The sequence below is a fragment of the Pelmatolapia mariae genome, linkage group LG15 (genome assembly GCF_036321145.2).
Source record: "Pelmatolapia mariae isolate MD_Pm_ZW linkage group LG15, Pm_UMD_F_2, whole genome shotgun sequence".
NCBI classification, from domain to species: domain Eukaryota; kingdom Metazoa; phylum Chordata; class Actinopteri; order Cichliformes; family Cichlidae; genus Pelmatolapia; species Pelmatolapia mariae.
Window position 1 is genome coordinate 9,221,459 of NC_086240.1, and position 14,207 is coordinate 9,235,665.

The following is a 14,207-nucleotide window of genomic DNA, read 5'->3' on the forward strand; positions in this document are numbered from 1 at the left end:
GGCAAGAGAACCCATGATGATTCCTGAACTTCCTACAGCGCCATGGAGGAAAGTAGGAACAGATTTATTTCATTTTAATGGGAAAGACTATCTGTTGGTGATAGATTATTACTCTGCTTACAAGTACAACTGCTAATAATGTGATCACACATGTGAAGTCTATCTTTGCCAGGCATGGAATACCAAAAACTGTCATTAGTGACAATGGTCCTTGCTATAATTGCAAAGAATGAATTTCGCAAGAGAATATGGCATAAAACATGTCACATCAAGTCCTCAACATCCACAGGCAAATGGCAAGGCTGAAAAAGGAGTGCATATCATCAAGCAGCTTCTGAAGAAGGCTACAGACAGTCAATCAGATCATTATTTAGCCCTGCTGAGCTAAAGGACTGCTCCTCTTGACCGTGGTTTATCGCCTGCAGAACTGCTGATGAGTCGTAAGCTACACACAACTTTGCCCTGCTATGCAGAAAGCAAGCAGAGTGAAGAAATTATAAAAAAGCAAGATTATTTATATTTTTAGTAATTTCATGTACTGTAATTGTACTGTAATCCTGAAATTAAGGCTCTCCTCAAGGAGAAGAAGAGAGTCTTTAGATCTGGAGACAAACAGGAGGTGAGTGTTGTTCAGAAGAAGCTGAAATGGAGGATAAGGCAAGGAAAGGAAAACTACAGGAGGAAGATGGAAGAGCAGCTGCAACAGGACAACATCAGAGGGGTTTGGAACAGCCTGAAGACAATCTCAGGACAAAACCAACCCCCCAGGCTGCAGGAGACTTGGGGTGGGTGAATGACCTAAATAAATATTTTAATAGGTTTGATCAACCACCCACCCCTCCCACAGCATCGTCCCCCCTGCTGCAATCTCCTTCATCTTCAGGGACTGCCTGTCCTTCATCTCAGGACTTCACACCTCTCAGCTTCACACCTCCCAGCTCCCAGTCATTACACCCACCCCCAACTTCTGTGGACTCCAAAATACACACCCCTCCCCCAAAACCCACTCTTTCTATCTCAGCACTTCAAGTGAGGAACGAGCTTCGCAAGATCAAGGTGCGGAAGGCTGCAGGTCCAGATGGCGTCAGCTCCAGGCTCCTGAGATGCTGCGCAGATGAACTGTGTGGCATCCTAGGTTATCTGTTCAACCTGAGCCTGTCACTGGGGAAAGTACCACAGCCGTGGAAGACCTCCTGTGTGGTACCGGTACCAAAGACCTCCCATCCCAAGGACCTCAGCAGCTACAGGCCGGTAGCCCTCACATCGCATCTGATGAAGACCCTCGAGAGGTTGGTTCTAAACCATCTGCACCCCCTGGTGAGGTCTTCATTGGATCTGCTGCACTTACCAGCCTGGCATCGGGGTGGAGGACGCCATCATCTACCTCCTGCACCGAGCTCTGACTCACCTGGAGAAGCCTGGAAGCACTGTGAGGATCATGTTCTTTGATTTCTCCAGTGCTTTCAACACCATCCAGCCACGACTTCTGAGAGACAAGCTGGAGCTATCAGGAGTGGACCACCACATGTCCCAGTGGATACTGGACTACCTCACAGAACGTCCACAGTATGTGAGGTCACAGGGCTGTGTCTCTGACACGCTGGTCTGCAGTACGGGGGCCCCACAGGGAACTGTGCTGGCACCGTTCCTCTTCACCCTCTACACTGCAGACTTCTCCATCAACTCCCCACGCTGCCACCTACAGAAGTTCTCTGACGACTCTGCCATAGTCGGCCTCATCACAGGTGAGGACGACTCAGAGTACAGACAGTAGACTCTGGACTTTGTGGACTGGTGTCAGCAGAACCACCTGCTGATCAACGCCGGGAAAACCAAGGAGTTGGTGGTGGACTTCCGGAGACGCAGACCCACCACACTGACACCGGTGAACATCCAGGGAGTGGACATTGAGATAGTGGACTCTTACAGGTACCTGGGTGTTCGCCTGAATAATAAACTGGACTGGAGCCACAACACTGATGCTCTTTACAGGAAGGGTCAGAGCAGACTCTACCTGCTGAGGCGGCTGAGGTCATTTGGAGTACAGGGAGCGCTTTTAAAGACCTTCTATGACTCTGTGGTGGCATCTGTCACTTTTTACAGTGTGGTATGTTGGAGCAGCGGTTTATCGGCAGCTGAGAGGAAGAGGTTGGACAAACTCATCAGGAAGGCCAGCTCTGTTCTGGGATGTACCCTGGACCCAGTGCAGGTGGTGGGAGACAGAAGGACTCTGGCCAAAATAACATCTCTGATGGACAGAGTCTCCCACCCCATGCATGGAAATGTTGCTGAACTGCAAAGCTCCTTTAGTGACAGACTGCTGCATCCTAGATGCATGAAGGAGCGTTTCCGCAGGTCCTTCCTCCCTGCAGCTGTCAGACTGTACAATCAGAACTGCTTCCAACAAACATAGATGTTTACATCAGCGCTGTAACAACTTTTACTGTTATAACTGCACATTACTTTTCTCAGCTTATATATACACTAACTTATTGAAAGTTACATGTTTACTTTTTAATGCACGGGTACAATAAACAATCTGCACTTTTCTAATTATTCTAAATATTCTTAACTATTTAAACATCTTTCAGTATCCTGCTATGTTTGCACTATGTGTACTCTAATTTAAACAACTGTACTGTACTCTGCTCTGGTAACTATTGTCCATGATGTAAATATGTAAAAATTGTGCTTCGGTTCTGTGTGTCCTGTTCTGTTTGTATATGTGTGGTTTTTTGCTGCTGACACAACAAAATTTCCCCTTGTGAGACAATTAAAGGATTATTCTATTCTATTCTATTCTATTCTAATTCAGCTGTTTGCTTGTTTTGGGGTTGTTTTTGTTTTTACACATAGAAATGAATTCATTTGTTTACTTGGTTATTATTATACCTGCTTATTATTTTAAAAACTGGTCTTAACTTCCTGATGATTTAAAAGCCATCGCTCTCCAATCATCTGTTCCCGCCTCAGGTCACATGAGAAAGCTTCACAATATTCAGTGTATAGTTTCAGGTTTGTGAGGCATTAGGTGGATTGAGAATGTAGAGAAAAGTGAAGTTGTTTCAGAACCTGTTATTGTGGCGAATCCACTTAGCTAAAAAAATGGATCAGACATCAATTGTAGAAACGATAGTCTTTATATAAGGCTTCAAAAGGGGATGTTCAACAAATAAACTGCTCGATATCAGAGCAACATATAATGGCTTCCCGAAACCTTCTTCGCTAGCTAAACCCAGAGTAACTTTCGTCTACCACAAAGGCAGGGCTCGCAAAATTTCAAAATCCCTGGTAGCCCTTCGGGCAGGGACTCTTCAGTTTTTGGTAGCCCAAAATAAATTTAAGTAGCCCGAATAAAAAAGGGAGCAATTTTTTTTATGTTTTGTTTCATGTTTTGTTTCCGTTACAATATTATACTTTAATGTATAATATTGTAACGGAAACAAAACATTAATCAAAAAATTGTTGAAATACAAATTACAATATTGTATAAAAATTACAATCATCAACTCAAATACTTGGTTGTAATTGAACAGAAATTTCTATGAACTTGTAAGAACTGTACAACAGGAATCAGTCTGTGTCAGATCCTGAATTTGAAATTTCAACTGAAATCACAGGTAAGAGGCAAGTGGAACCAAGATCTAGGCCATTTGCTTTTTGAAGTTTGCAAAGACTGCTAAATTTTGCCAGTGATAGTTCACTCTTTGCAACATAGTAGGCTGTTCTAAACAGATTTTTCAGGTTGATTTTTAGTATGTTATTTGCAGACTGAGCAATAATCCATTTCTTGCATTTCTCATGGGTTCTAATGGGGGCCTTTCTTAAAATTACTGGTCCCAGTAACAAAGGCGCTTGTCGATTCAGAAATCGAGGGAAAACCAACAACACACCCGGCAGAACATTATGTTATTTACACGGGTGCACATAAGTGGTCTGCAGGTGCGCATTCGCTGTCAAAATAAAAGACGCGCACCAGATAAGAAGTTGCAACGCACGTTTGCGTCCATATAAAAGACACTGTTTTTGTCTGCTAGAGTGGGATTTTCATGGCACATTCTGCACCAAATCTCTGTGTATTCATCATTTGTTTAAAGCCAGCTCACCTCCTGCAACCACTTTTCCGAGAATACGGGCTTCTTTTGTAGTTCGGACTCCATCTGACATTTCTTTGGCGGTGGAGGAACACCAAAGTAATTGCTTAAAGGAGCTTGCTTCTTCGACATCGTTAAGAGTTCTAAACAAATGTCTGTCCTCCGCCAGAAAATCTTATGGAGGCAAACACGCGTTGCAACTTCTTATCTTGTGCGCGTATTTTATTTTGACAGCTAATACGCACCTGCGGACCAATTATGTGCAGCCCTGGTTATTTAGCTTGTCATATTGCAGCCACAGAAATTCTTTTGTCTATGAAACCATAAAGCTGCACTTTCTTTTTGCCTTATAGTCTGATTTGTCATAACTTTTCCATTTTGTGGTAAGCTTTTCTTTGGCTGTCACTTCTTCACCCTGACTTGTCTTATTTGGCTCAGCAGAACTAAAATCCTGCTGCTTTTACACACGCACTCACATAACGCTCAGCGATTCTCTGCACCATCAACCTCTCACATGTTTAAGCTTCCTGCAGGAGATTTCACTTGTCATGTTTGCATAGTAAACTAACGATTGATAAGACGATGTCAGAGGAATTGGTGCGCAAATTATCGTCACTCACCAATCAGTACTGTCGCTCTCTATACACAGTTCGCGCGATTGCAAAGTGAAAGCAAAAAACAATCGCAAATTCAAATGTGATTTCAATATGTCACATATAGGGCTGCTCGATTATGGCAAAAATGATAATCGCAATTATTTTTACTGAAATTGAGATCTCGATTATTTGACGATATTTATTTTACAATACCAATGTATTGAATAATGGCTTTAAAGATTGTCAAAAATAGTATAAAATAGTGTGCAAATACTGATAACAGTGCAAATGTTTGCAATATAAAAAATAAAATGTAAACATCTATGTTTAGTGAACTTTGCCATGTCGCTCTGTGGTGCAGCTACGACACCAAAGTTTACACACTATGTCTACTTGATCCACGTCTGACTCCGCGAACCCATAATGTTTCCACACCACTGAAGGGTTTATTTTACCTCTCTTTTCAACCAATGGCAGTCACTCTCCTCTCCAAATAACTTCTGCTTAGCTTTCCGAGCTTCCCTCTGTTAGCTCCTCTTAATTGTTGTGCCGCGTGTTCTAAACGCAGAGAGGTGCGCTCGATTTGCCACACGGAGCAGCGCGAGAGTAAAGCACGAGGGAGGTGCTAATAATCGGCTCAGTCATTTTTAATGATCGTTGAAAGCCCAGATCATAATTTAGATTAAAATTCGATTAACTGAGCAGCCCTAGTCACATATTGACAGTGGGTCACCGATGCCAATGACATATTTACCCAGCTACATTTCCGAAACAATGCAAAAGCATTGACATATATTTTTCCTTCCTATGATAGCCCGACGGGCAGGGCAGGGATAGATTCTGGTAGCCCGACTGGAAAAATCGCTAGCCCCGGGACGTCGGGTTAGCGATTTTGCGAGCCCTGAAAGGATTCTGGGAAACGCAGTTTTCTAATGAAAATACCTGTTAAATGCTCCCTTTTAGCAGAAAATTAAATCTATAATTAACAGCTCTCACTAAACATGTGGCTAACACTTAAATCATTTACAAAATAACAAAAATGCTATTATCAAACAATAAACTGCAATAAGGTTACAACATCCTCCCCCCGGATGAACAATCTGTTCATCTAAAGTTCTAGGTTATACAACAACTGAATCGGTCTTCTTAACTGAGTCCCCGTTGTCGTGCGAACTAAGCAAGATCTAACAAGACCGTCTCGACCAGGAAACATTTCTTCAATTCTTCCAAGTTTCCACACTTGTCTGGGGAGGTTGTCATGCCCAATGAGCACGACATCCCCTAGTTTTAGGGGTGTAGGCTTTGAAGCGTCACAGCAATGAGCTGACTTCAGCTCCAACAGATAGTCCCTTCTTCAGGTGTTCCAGAGGCTGGTCATGAGTTTCTGCCGGTATCTTCATCTCCGAGTAATGTCCTCTTTGTTAGGTATTGGATGGTGTGTGTCCTTCGGGATTGACTTGGGTGGTAGAGATGTCAGTCGTTTGCCCACCAAAAAGTGGGCTGGAGTAAGTGGTTGCGGTTCATTTACCTCGTTGTGCACAAAGGTGAGAGGCCTACAGTTCAGAGTAGCTTTGACTTCCGCCACACAGTACACATTTCTTCAAAGTGGAGTGAAGCTCTACCTAACACCTTCTTGAGGCAGATTTTCACTGATCTGACAAGACGTTCCCAGAATCCACCCCACCAGGCTGCTCTTTCTGCAATTCACAGAATCCTCTGTTTTCACGTAGAGCGGCCCAGCAAAATCCACACCTCTAACTTCGAAGGGTGGTGACTCGGATATTTGGTCCCTAGGCAAAGGTGCAGTTAGCTGATGCCCAGCCTTTGCCTTAAACCTCTTACACACAGTGCATCTGGTCACAATGCTCTTAACCAGCTGCCGAGCCTGGATGACCCAATATCTCTCTCTTATTTGTACAAGAGTGTCCCTCACTCCTGAATGCATCACCCTTTTGTGACAGTCCTGTATCAGCAGTTCTGAAAATCTGTGTTTGTTTGGCAGAATCCAAGGATGCTGCTCTCTGAATGTGAAGTCTGACTTCTGCAGCCTGCCTCCAACACTAAGCAGCTCATCTTCATCAAGGAATGGTTTCAGTTCCTGAATCTTACTGTCATTCATCATAGGTTTTCCTACCTTCAGTCTCTGGACCTCCTGGTGAAAACTGTGATGTTGTGCAAGCTTAATCCAGTACTTCTCAGCATCAAGAAGCTCATTTGCTGTCAGCTCACCTTGCATCTTTCATAGCTAATGCAAAAACAACGATGCGACCAATCTCCTAATCCATGCTGTCACTCTGAGCACTCTCTTAAGTTTGCTATAACTCTCAAGCTTCAGTATTGGTTCACAGATGTCAGTGTCATTAGCAACAAACTGCATGGCTATTTAATGACTGGATTTAAGTTCTACATTCATTTCATCTGAAATGTTTTGATCTTCAGACTCATGTATCCGATCTTCTGATACAAGAAAACTGGGGCCATTCCACCATAGCTGGTTTTGTAGTAGGGCCTCCACTGATTGTCCTCTTGTGGGCAGGTCATCGGGATTAGCCTTCCCTGGGATGTGTGACCATGAAGATGGACTCGTAAGAGTCTGGATCTCAGTCACTCGGTTTGCAACAAACGGTTTCCACCTTTGTGCCGAACTGCAAATCCATTGCAAAGTGATCATGGAGTCAGTCCACATTTTTATTTAGGCTTGCTCCATCTTCAGGGAGATGATCAAGTTGTTCGCCAATCTGGCCCCAATCACGGCTCCCATGAGTTCCGGACGTGGCAACGTCATTTTCTTTAGGGGAGCCACCCTGGCTTTAGATGCGACCAAGCTCGTTGTCGTTTCTCCTTCTCGTGTTTTGCCTTGCAGATAGGCCACAGCACTGTATGCCCTTTCACTGGCATCACAAAACACATGTAATTCCAAGCCATCTTTGCTTTCTTGTTGCACATTGCTGGGATGAACCACTGGAGCTCACCCAGTCATCCCTTTCTTTCTCTCAAGAAGAAGTGAAATAAATATATTTATTATGTTACGGGTCTAATATTCTTTAAATCAAACTGTAATGAATAAATCAAGCAAGAAGACATGGTGGATCCAAGTGTCGTAGAAGAAAAGATAAACATCTCATTTTGAGAAATCAGCCTTAAAAATTAAGTAAGTACTGTGAATAAAAAACAATATCCTCCTAATTTTATTCCTAAAGAAATCAAATATATATATTATGGGCCCAAAGGAGCCTAAATCTTTAAATTACGCAGTACATTAAGTATTTTTTTAAATAAAAAAAGACATGACTATAACAACTTTTAAAAGTAATTCAGGGTCCAATTATCCACTCAAATGTAAATAAAAGTTCACTTGATAGCTGTATAAAGGTTACCTGTTTATAAAATAATATAAATCACATTTCAAAGGATCATCTTTGGAAAAGTTTGAATCCTGACCTGAGAGTTTCCACTGCACACTGTGAACTCTTTAGTCCAGCAGACAGAAGCTTCACTCCTGAATCCTGCAGGTCAGAGTTACTCAGGTCCAGCTCTCTCAGACTTGAGGACTGGGAGCTGAGGACTGAGAACAGAGCTTCACAGCTTCTCTCTGACAGGTTACAGCCACTCAGTCTGAAAAATAAAAGACAATCTATAAAACAAATACTCATGAAGAGTTTGTTAATACATTTCACAACATTAAATCTTGACTTTCTATTTTTAAAGGAAACATTAACATACAAAGATATAACATCATAAGGATGAACTTTAATTAATAATTCTAAAAACAATTTTTTTTCTGATCTGACCTCAGAGTATTCAGTTTACAGTTTAAACTTTGTAGTCCAGCAGACAGAAGCTTCACTCCTGAATCCTGCAGCTTTCTGATACTCAGGTCCAGCTCTGTCAGACTAGAGGACTGTGAGCTGAGAACTGAGGACAGAGCTTCACAGTTTTCCTCTGAGAGTTCACAGATGTTAAGTCTGAAGATAAAAACATGAATAAAGATTGTTGTTAAAGTGTAACCAGGGTGCAATAGCTTATTGTCTTGTGCTGAGCACGTTAGTAAATCTTCACTTTAACTTAGAAATGAATAAAAATGCTATGAAACAAGGATAACTGGATACAGTTTACCTTTACTGGTTATACTGTTGATTATTTTTGTCAGTTGTTATAAACAAAAACAAAAATCAAACATATAAACAAACAGATCTAAACAGAAAACAAATTGATCTGACCTCAGAATATTCAGTTTGGCGTGTGGACTCTCCACTACAGCAGACAGAAGCTTTACTGCTGAAGCCTTCAGGCTGTTGGTACTCAGGTCCAGCTCTCTCAGACTACAGGACTGGGAGCTGACCACTGACAACAAATTTTCACAGCCTTGCTCTGAGACGTTACAGCTGCTCAGTCTGAGAGAGAAAGGAAAAAAAAAAAACAATATATGTGATCAAATGAAATTTGTTTATATGTTGAACCTTTTTTAATTTTTATTTTAAACCTATGAGACTATGAGTGCTACCAATCCAGTGCCCACTATTGGTACCTTGATGGTACCTTGCTCAGGGGAACCTCAGGGTAGCTATTTGGTGGATTCGACCCCCAACCTTACGATCATGGGGTGAGCAGTCTACCTACTGAGCTAATAATTCTGTGTACACTATCATACAATATTAACACAATTATTTTAGAAAATATTACTAATTCAGTCATTATTATGCTCATTACCTGTGTACTGTGAGGAACACTGGATTTTAAACACTAGTTGTATAAAACTCTTCCTGTTAAAGGTGTTTATAAAGGGGATGAGCTGAAACACAGACTTCATGGAGAATCTTTGCTGTCAGGAAATATCAAAGGCAAAGCAGAGATCCATCCAGTCTCTTCCACTTAGCCCACAGAGGGGCAGACAACCACTCTCACTCACACCTGCATGAAGTTTAGATCACCAGGTAACCTAACTGCATGTCTGTGGACAGTGGGAGGAAACTGTAGAGGACCCAGAGAGAGCCCACTGTAATTCTGTGGGAACACTGGTTATGGCAGCCTTACAGTTAGATATGAACACTGTCAAGAAACATGACCTGAGTGGCAATTTCAGTGATGAAGCCTGAGTTTTTCCCTCCAAACTGGATGAAAACAGGACAGTCACAGCAGTGATTTATAATAAAAAAAAAGAGACTGTGCATTGAAAGTGAGACAACAAACAAACTGCTGTAGTTGGAGATGTGAACAAGCTGAGGATAATAAACCTGTCAGAGGGGCTGAAGGATCAGAGCTCATGTTCTTATTGGCTGGATCTGGATCTCCTGCAGGAGCTTTCCTCTCCTCAGGAACTCTCTCTGCAGGAGGGGGAGATACAGGAGAGGTGGAGGAAGATCTCAGCCTGGGCGTCTATTGTCTTGTGTAGTCTGGAAGATGAGTGGATGATGGGGTGGATGCAGTTTTCTCTGTGGTGGGGTCAGGTGGACTGTCCCTGGCTCTGTGGGGCCGGGCGGCGCTGCTGCACTGGGCCCCGGTCCGGATGGGCCTGGGCCCCCCTTTCCCTGGCGGGTTGCAGAGTATGGGGGTGCCTACTGGGGTCAGCGGGGGAGCTGGCCCCAGGGAGGGGTCACTTGCCCCTCCCTTCCTTCCCTCCCCATCTCCAGCTGCCTCCCTCTTCCCGCTCCACCACAATCACCCACACATGCAGGGCCTTGGGGTAGGGGTGTGTCACCAGGATGCAGAGGAGACATCCCCCCCCTCTGTCCCCTTCTGGCCGCCTCTGCCTCAATTTTATCCCACAACTTAGACATTCACATTACTCACACTCTCATTACACATACATATAGGATCTTGGGGGTGGGCACGCTACACGGATTCCAAATTACCATCAGGGTGTACACCTCACCCCTGGCGTCGTTGCCCACCTCTCAATTTTAAATACACGTAGACATTGAGGGCTAGCAGGAGGGGCTATACGCTTACCTGCTGCTTTGGCAGGTAGCTCCATGCCCTCCTGGGTTTTAAATGCACCTTAGAACACACATACATCAACACTACATATGAGCGGGTGGAGGGAGGTTTGGAGTCTTCCTACACCCCCGTTCTCTGCGGCCTGCTGGAGCGGGGGGGCTAGGAGGAGGAGTTGGCCGTCCGACTGGGGTCTGGAATGTGGGGCCTCCCTGCTGCTGCGGAGTCGGGGCGGTCTGCATCTCCCCACCGCAGGGAAAAGGGTAACACCACCTGGGTCTGGGCGCAGTTTCCCCCTCCAGGGGCAAGGGTACCTAGACCCGGGGCATAGAGTATGCTTGGGGAGTGTGATTGTGTGTACAGTGTCTCTTTATGTATGTCTCCACGTTGGGTGAGTGTTGAGTAATTGTATATGAGAGCATGAGGGTGGGAATAGATGTTTGTATCTGTGTGTGCCTGTATGTCTGTGTCTATATGTCAGGTTGGGTATCAAACACCACCTCTCTGGGGACATCTCAGGACCTCCAAGGTTTGGAGGCCCATCTCCCCCCACCACTTCCCCTGCCGGTGGCAGACGCCCTCAGATATCGGTGCGTTGGTGGTTCTTTGTGTCCGGGGGTGGGCGCCCGGGTACCCACCGGCTCACTCCTTGGCGGCTGCTTATCGGGGCATGGAGCCTGGGGCTCGCTCGGGCCACTTCGGGGATGGGGTGCCCTCGGCCTCTCGGCCCGGGGCTCGGTCACTCAGGCACAGCTGGCTGCCGGCGGAGCTCACGGGCACGTCACTGCAACCCCCCCTGGCTTCTGCTCCGCGGCTGCTGAGTGACCCCTCATCTGGGACTCTCCTCAGCTCTTTCTGGCATAGTGGCGCGGCTGCCCCTCTGTTGGTCTTCCTTGGTCTCTTGTGGTCTGGGGGCCTCTGGATGTCTGGAGTTTTGATCTCCTCCATACCTGCTTCATGCCCTGGAGGACGGGGCAGTGGCCCCCCACATCCTCTAGCAGATCATTACATGAAGGAACCTTTAAAAAAAAAGCGCGTTCATGCTCACAGGTGTACACACGGGTGATCACACACACAAACTACACCCTTTTTGGCTCCTACCCCAAAGCACACTGTGCGCTGTCGATCTCACGTGCTGCACAATAATGTTTAATATTTAGTATTTACTGTCATATTCCCATATATCATTGTGATCTTGTTTATTACTCTCGTTTTCTTCTGCTTGCTTTCTTTTTTCTTTCTCAACAGGTGATCCAGGTCATCGATATATGTATTTTTTGTCTGCTTATTCTGTTGGTTTTTGGTTTTTTTGCCCTTTTTCCCCGTCCCTCTTCTCAGGTTTTTGTTTTTTTTCTTCTTTCCCTCTTTCTTTCTCCCCTTTCTTTCCACCAGTCATGTCTGTCCCGTATTCAGCAAGTGAAAATAAAATAAACAATAAAAGGTGAATCAAATGGACCATTACGGCAAGGCTGGGATGGTCCATTTGGTAAAGTAAATCCGTTGGGCATCTTTCTTCGCCTTTAGACAATAATTCTGATGGCAAAAGAACCAAACGGGACAGGTTTAAAAAAAAAAAAAAAAAGTCTGGATCTGGATTGTACTTTGATTAAAGTTACAAATAAAAATGTGTCAGAAATACTGACACGTCCTGCTGGACTGAAAAAATATTTACGGAGTGACTGATGATCATTTAATTCACTATTTTTATGTTTTTTTAACTGTTCTTTGAACTCAGCATTTCTGATTTATTTCCCATGGTTTTAAGATTTTTATTGATTATAAGATTTTAAGTGATGAGTTCATGTTTGAGTTCAAATTGATCTACTCTGCCTTACAGAAACCTGGCTGCAGCCGGATGAGTATGTTAGTTTAAATGAATCAACACCCCCGAGTCATTCTAACTACCAGAAACCTCGAAGCACAGGCCGAGGGGGCGGTGTGGCAGCAATTTTCCACACCAGCCTATTAATTAACGAAAGACCAAGACAGACATTTAATTCATTTGAAAGCCTGATGCTTAGCCTCGTCCACCCCAGCTGTAAAACTCAGAAACCAGTCTTACTTGTTATCATCTATCGTCCACCTGGGCCTTACACAGAGTTTCTCTCTGATTTCTCAGACTTTTTATCTGATTTAGTGCTCAGCTCTGATAAAATCATTATTGTGGGTGATTTTAACATCCATGTAGATGCTAAAAATGACAGCCTCAACATGGCATTTAATCTGTTATTAGACTCAATTGGCTTCTCTCAAAATGTAAAAGAACCCACCCACCACTTTAATCACACTCTAGATCTTGTTTTAACATATGCCATAGAAACTGAACATTTAACAGTGTTTCCTGAAAACCCTCTGCTGTCTGATCATTTCCTGATAACATTTACATTTACAATAATTGATTACACAGCAGTGGAGAGTAGACTTTATCACAGTAGATGTCTTTCTGAAAGTGCTGTAACTAAGTTTAAGAATATAATCCACCCACTGTTATCATCTTCAATGTCCTGTACCAACATAGAGCAGAGCAGCTATCTGAACGCTACTCCAACAGAGGTCGACTATCTTGTTAATAATTTTACCTCCTCACTACGTACGACTCTGGATACTGTAGCTCCAGTGAAAACTAAGGCCTCAAATCCGAAGTACCTGACTCCGTGGTATAATTCTCAAACACGTAGCCTAAAGCAGATAACTCGTAAGCTGGAGAGGAAATGGCGTGTCACAAATTTAGAGGATCATCATTTAGCCTGGAGAAATAGTTTGCTGCTTTATAAGAAAGCCCTCTGCAAAGCCAGAACATCTTACTATTCGTCACTGATTGAAGAAAATAAGAACAACCCCAGGTTTCTCTTCAGCACTGTAGCCAGGCTGACAAACAGTCAGAGCTCTACTGAGCCAACAATCCCTTTAACGTTAACTAGTAATGACTTCATGAACTTCTTCACAAATAAAATTTTCATCATTAGAGAAAAAATTACCAATAATCATCCCACAGATGTAATATTATCTACAGCTACTCTTAGTACCATTGATGTTAAGTTAGACTCTTTTTCTCCAATTGATCGTTCTGAGTTAACTTCAATAATTACTTCCTCCAAACCATCAACGTGTCTTTTAGACCCCATTCCTACAAAACTGCTCAAAGAAGTCCTGCCATTAATTAATTCTTCAATCTTAAATATGATCAATCTATCTCTAATAATCGGCTATGTACCACAGGCCTTCAAGGTGGCTGTAGTTAAACCTTTACTCAGAAAGCCATCTCTAGACCCAGCTGTCTTAGCTAATTATAGGCCAATCTCCAACCTTCCTTTCATATCAAACATCCTTGAAAGAGTAGTTGTCAAACAGCTAACAGATCATCTGCAGAGGAATGGCTTATTTGAAGAGTTTCAGTCAGGTTTCAGAGCTCATCACAGCACAGAAACAGCTTTAGTGAAGGTTACAAATGATCTTCTTATGGCCTCTGACAGTGGACTCATCTCTGTGCTTGTCCTGCTAGACCTCAGTGCTGCGTTTGATACTGTTGATCATAATATCCTATTAGAGCGATTAGAACATGCTGTAGGTATTACAGGTACTG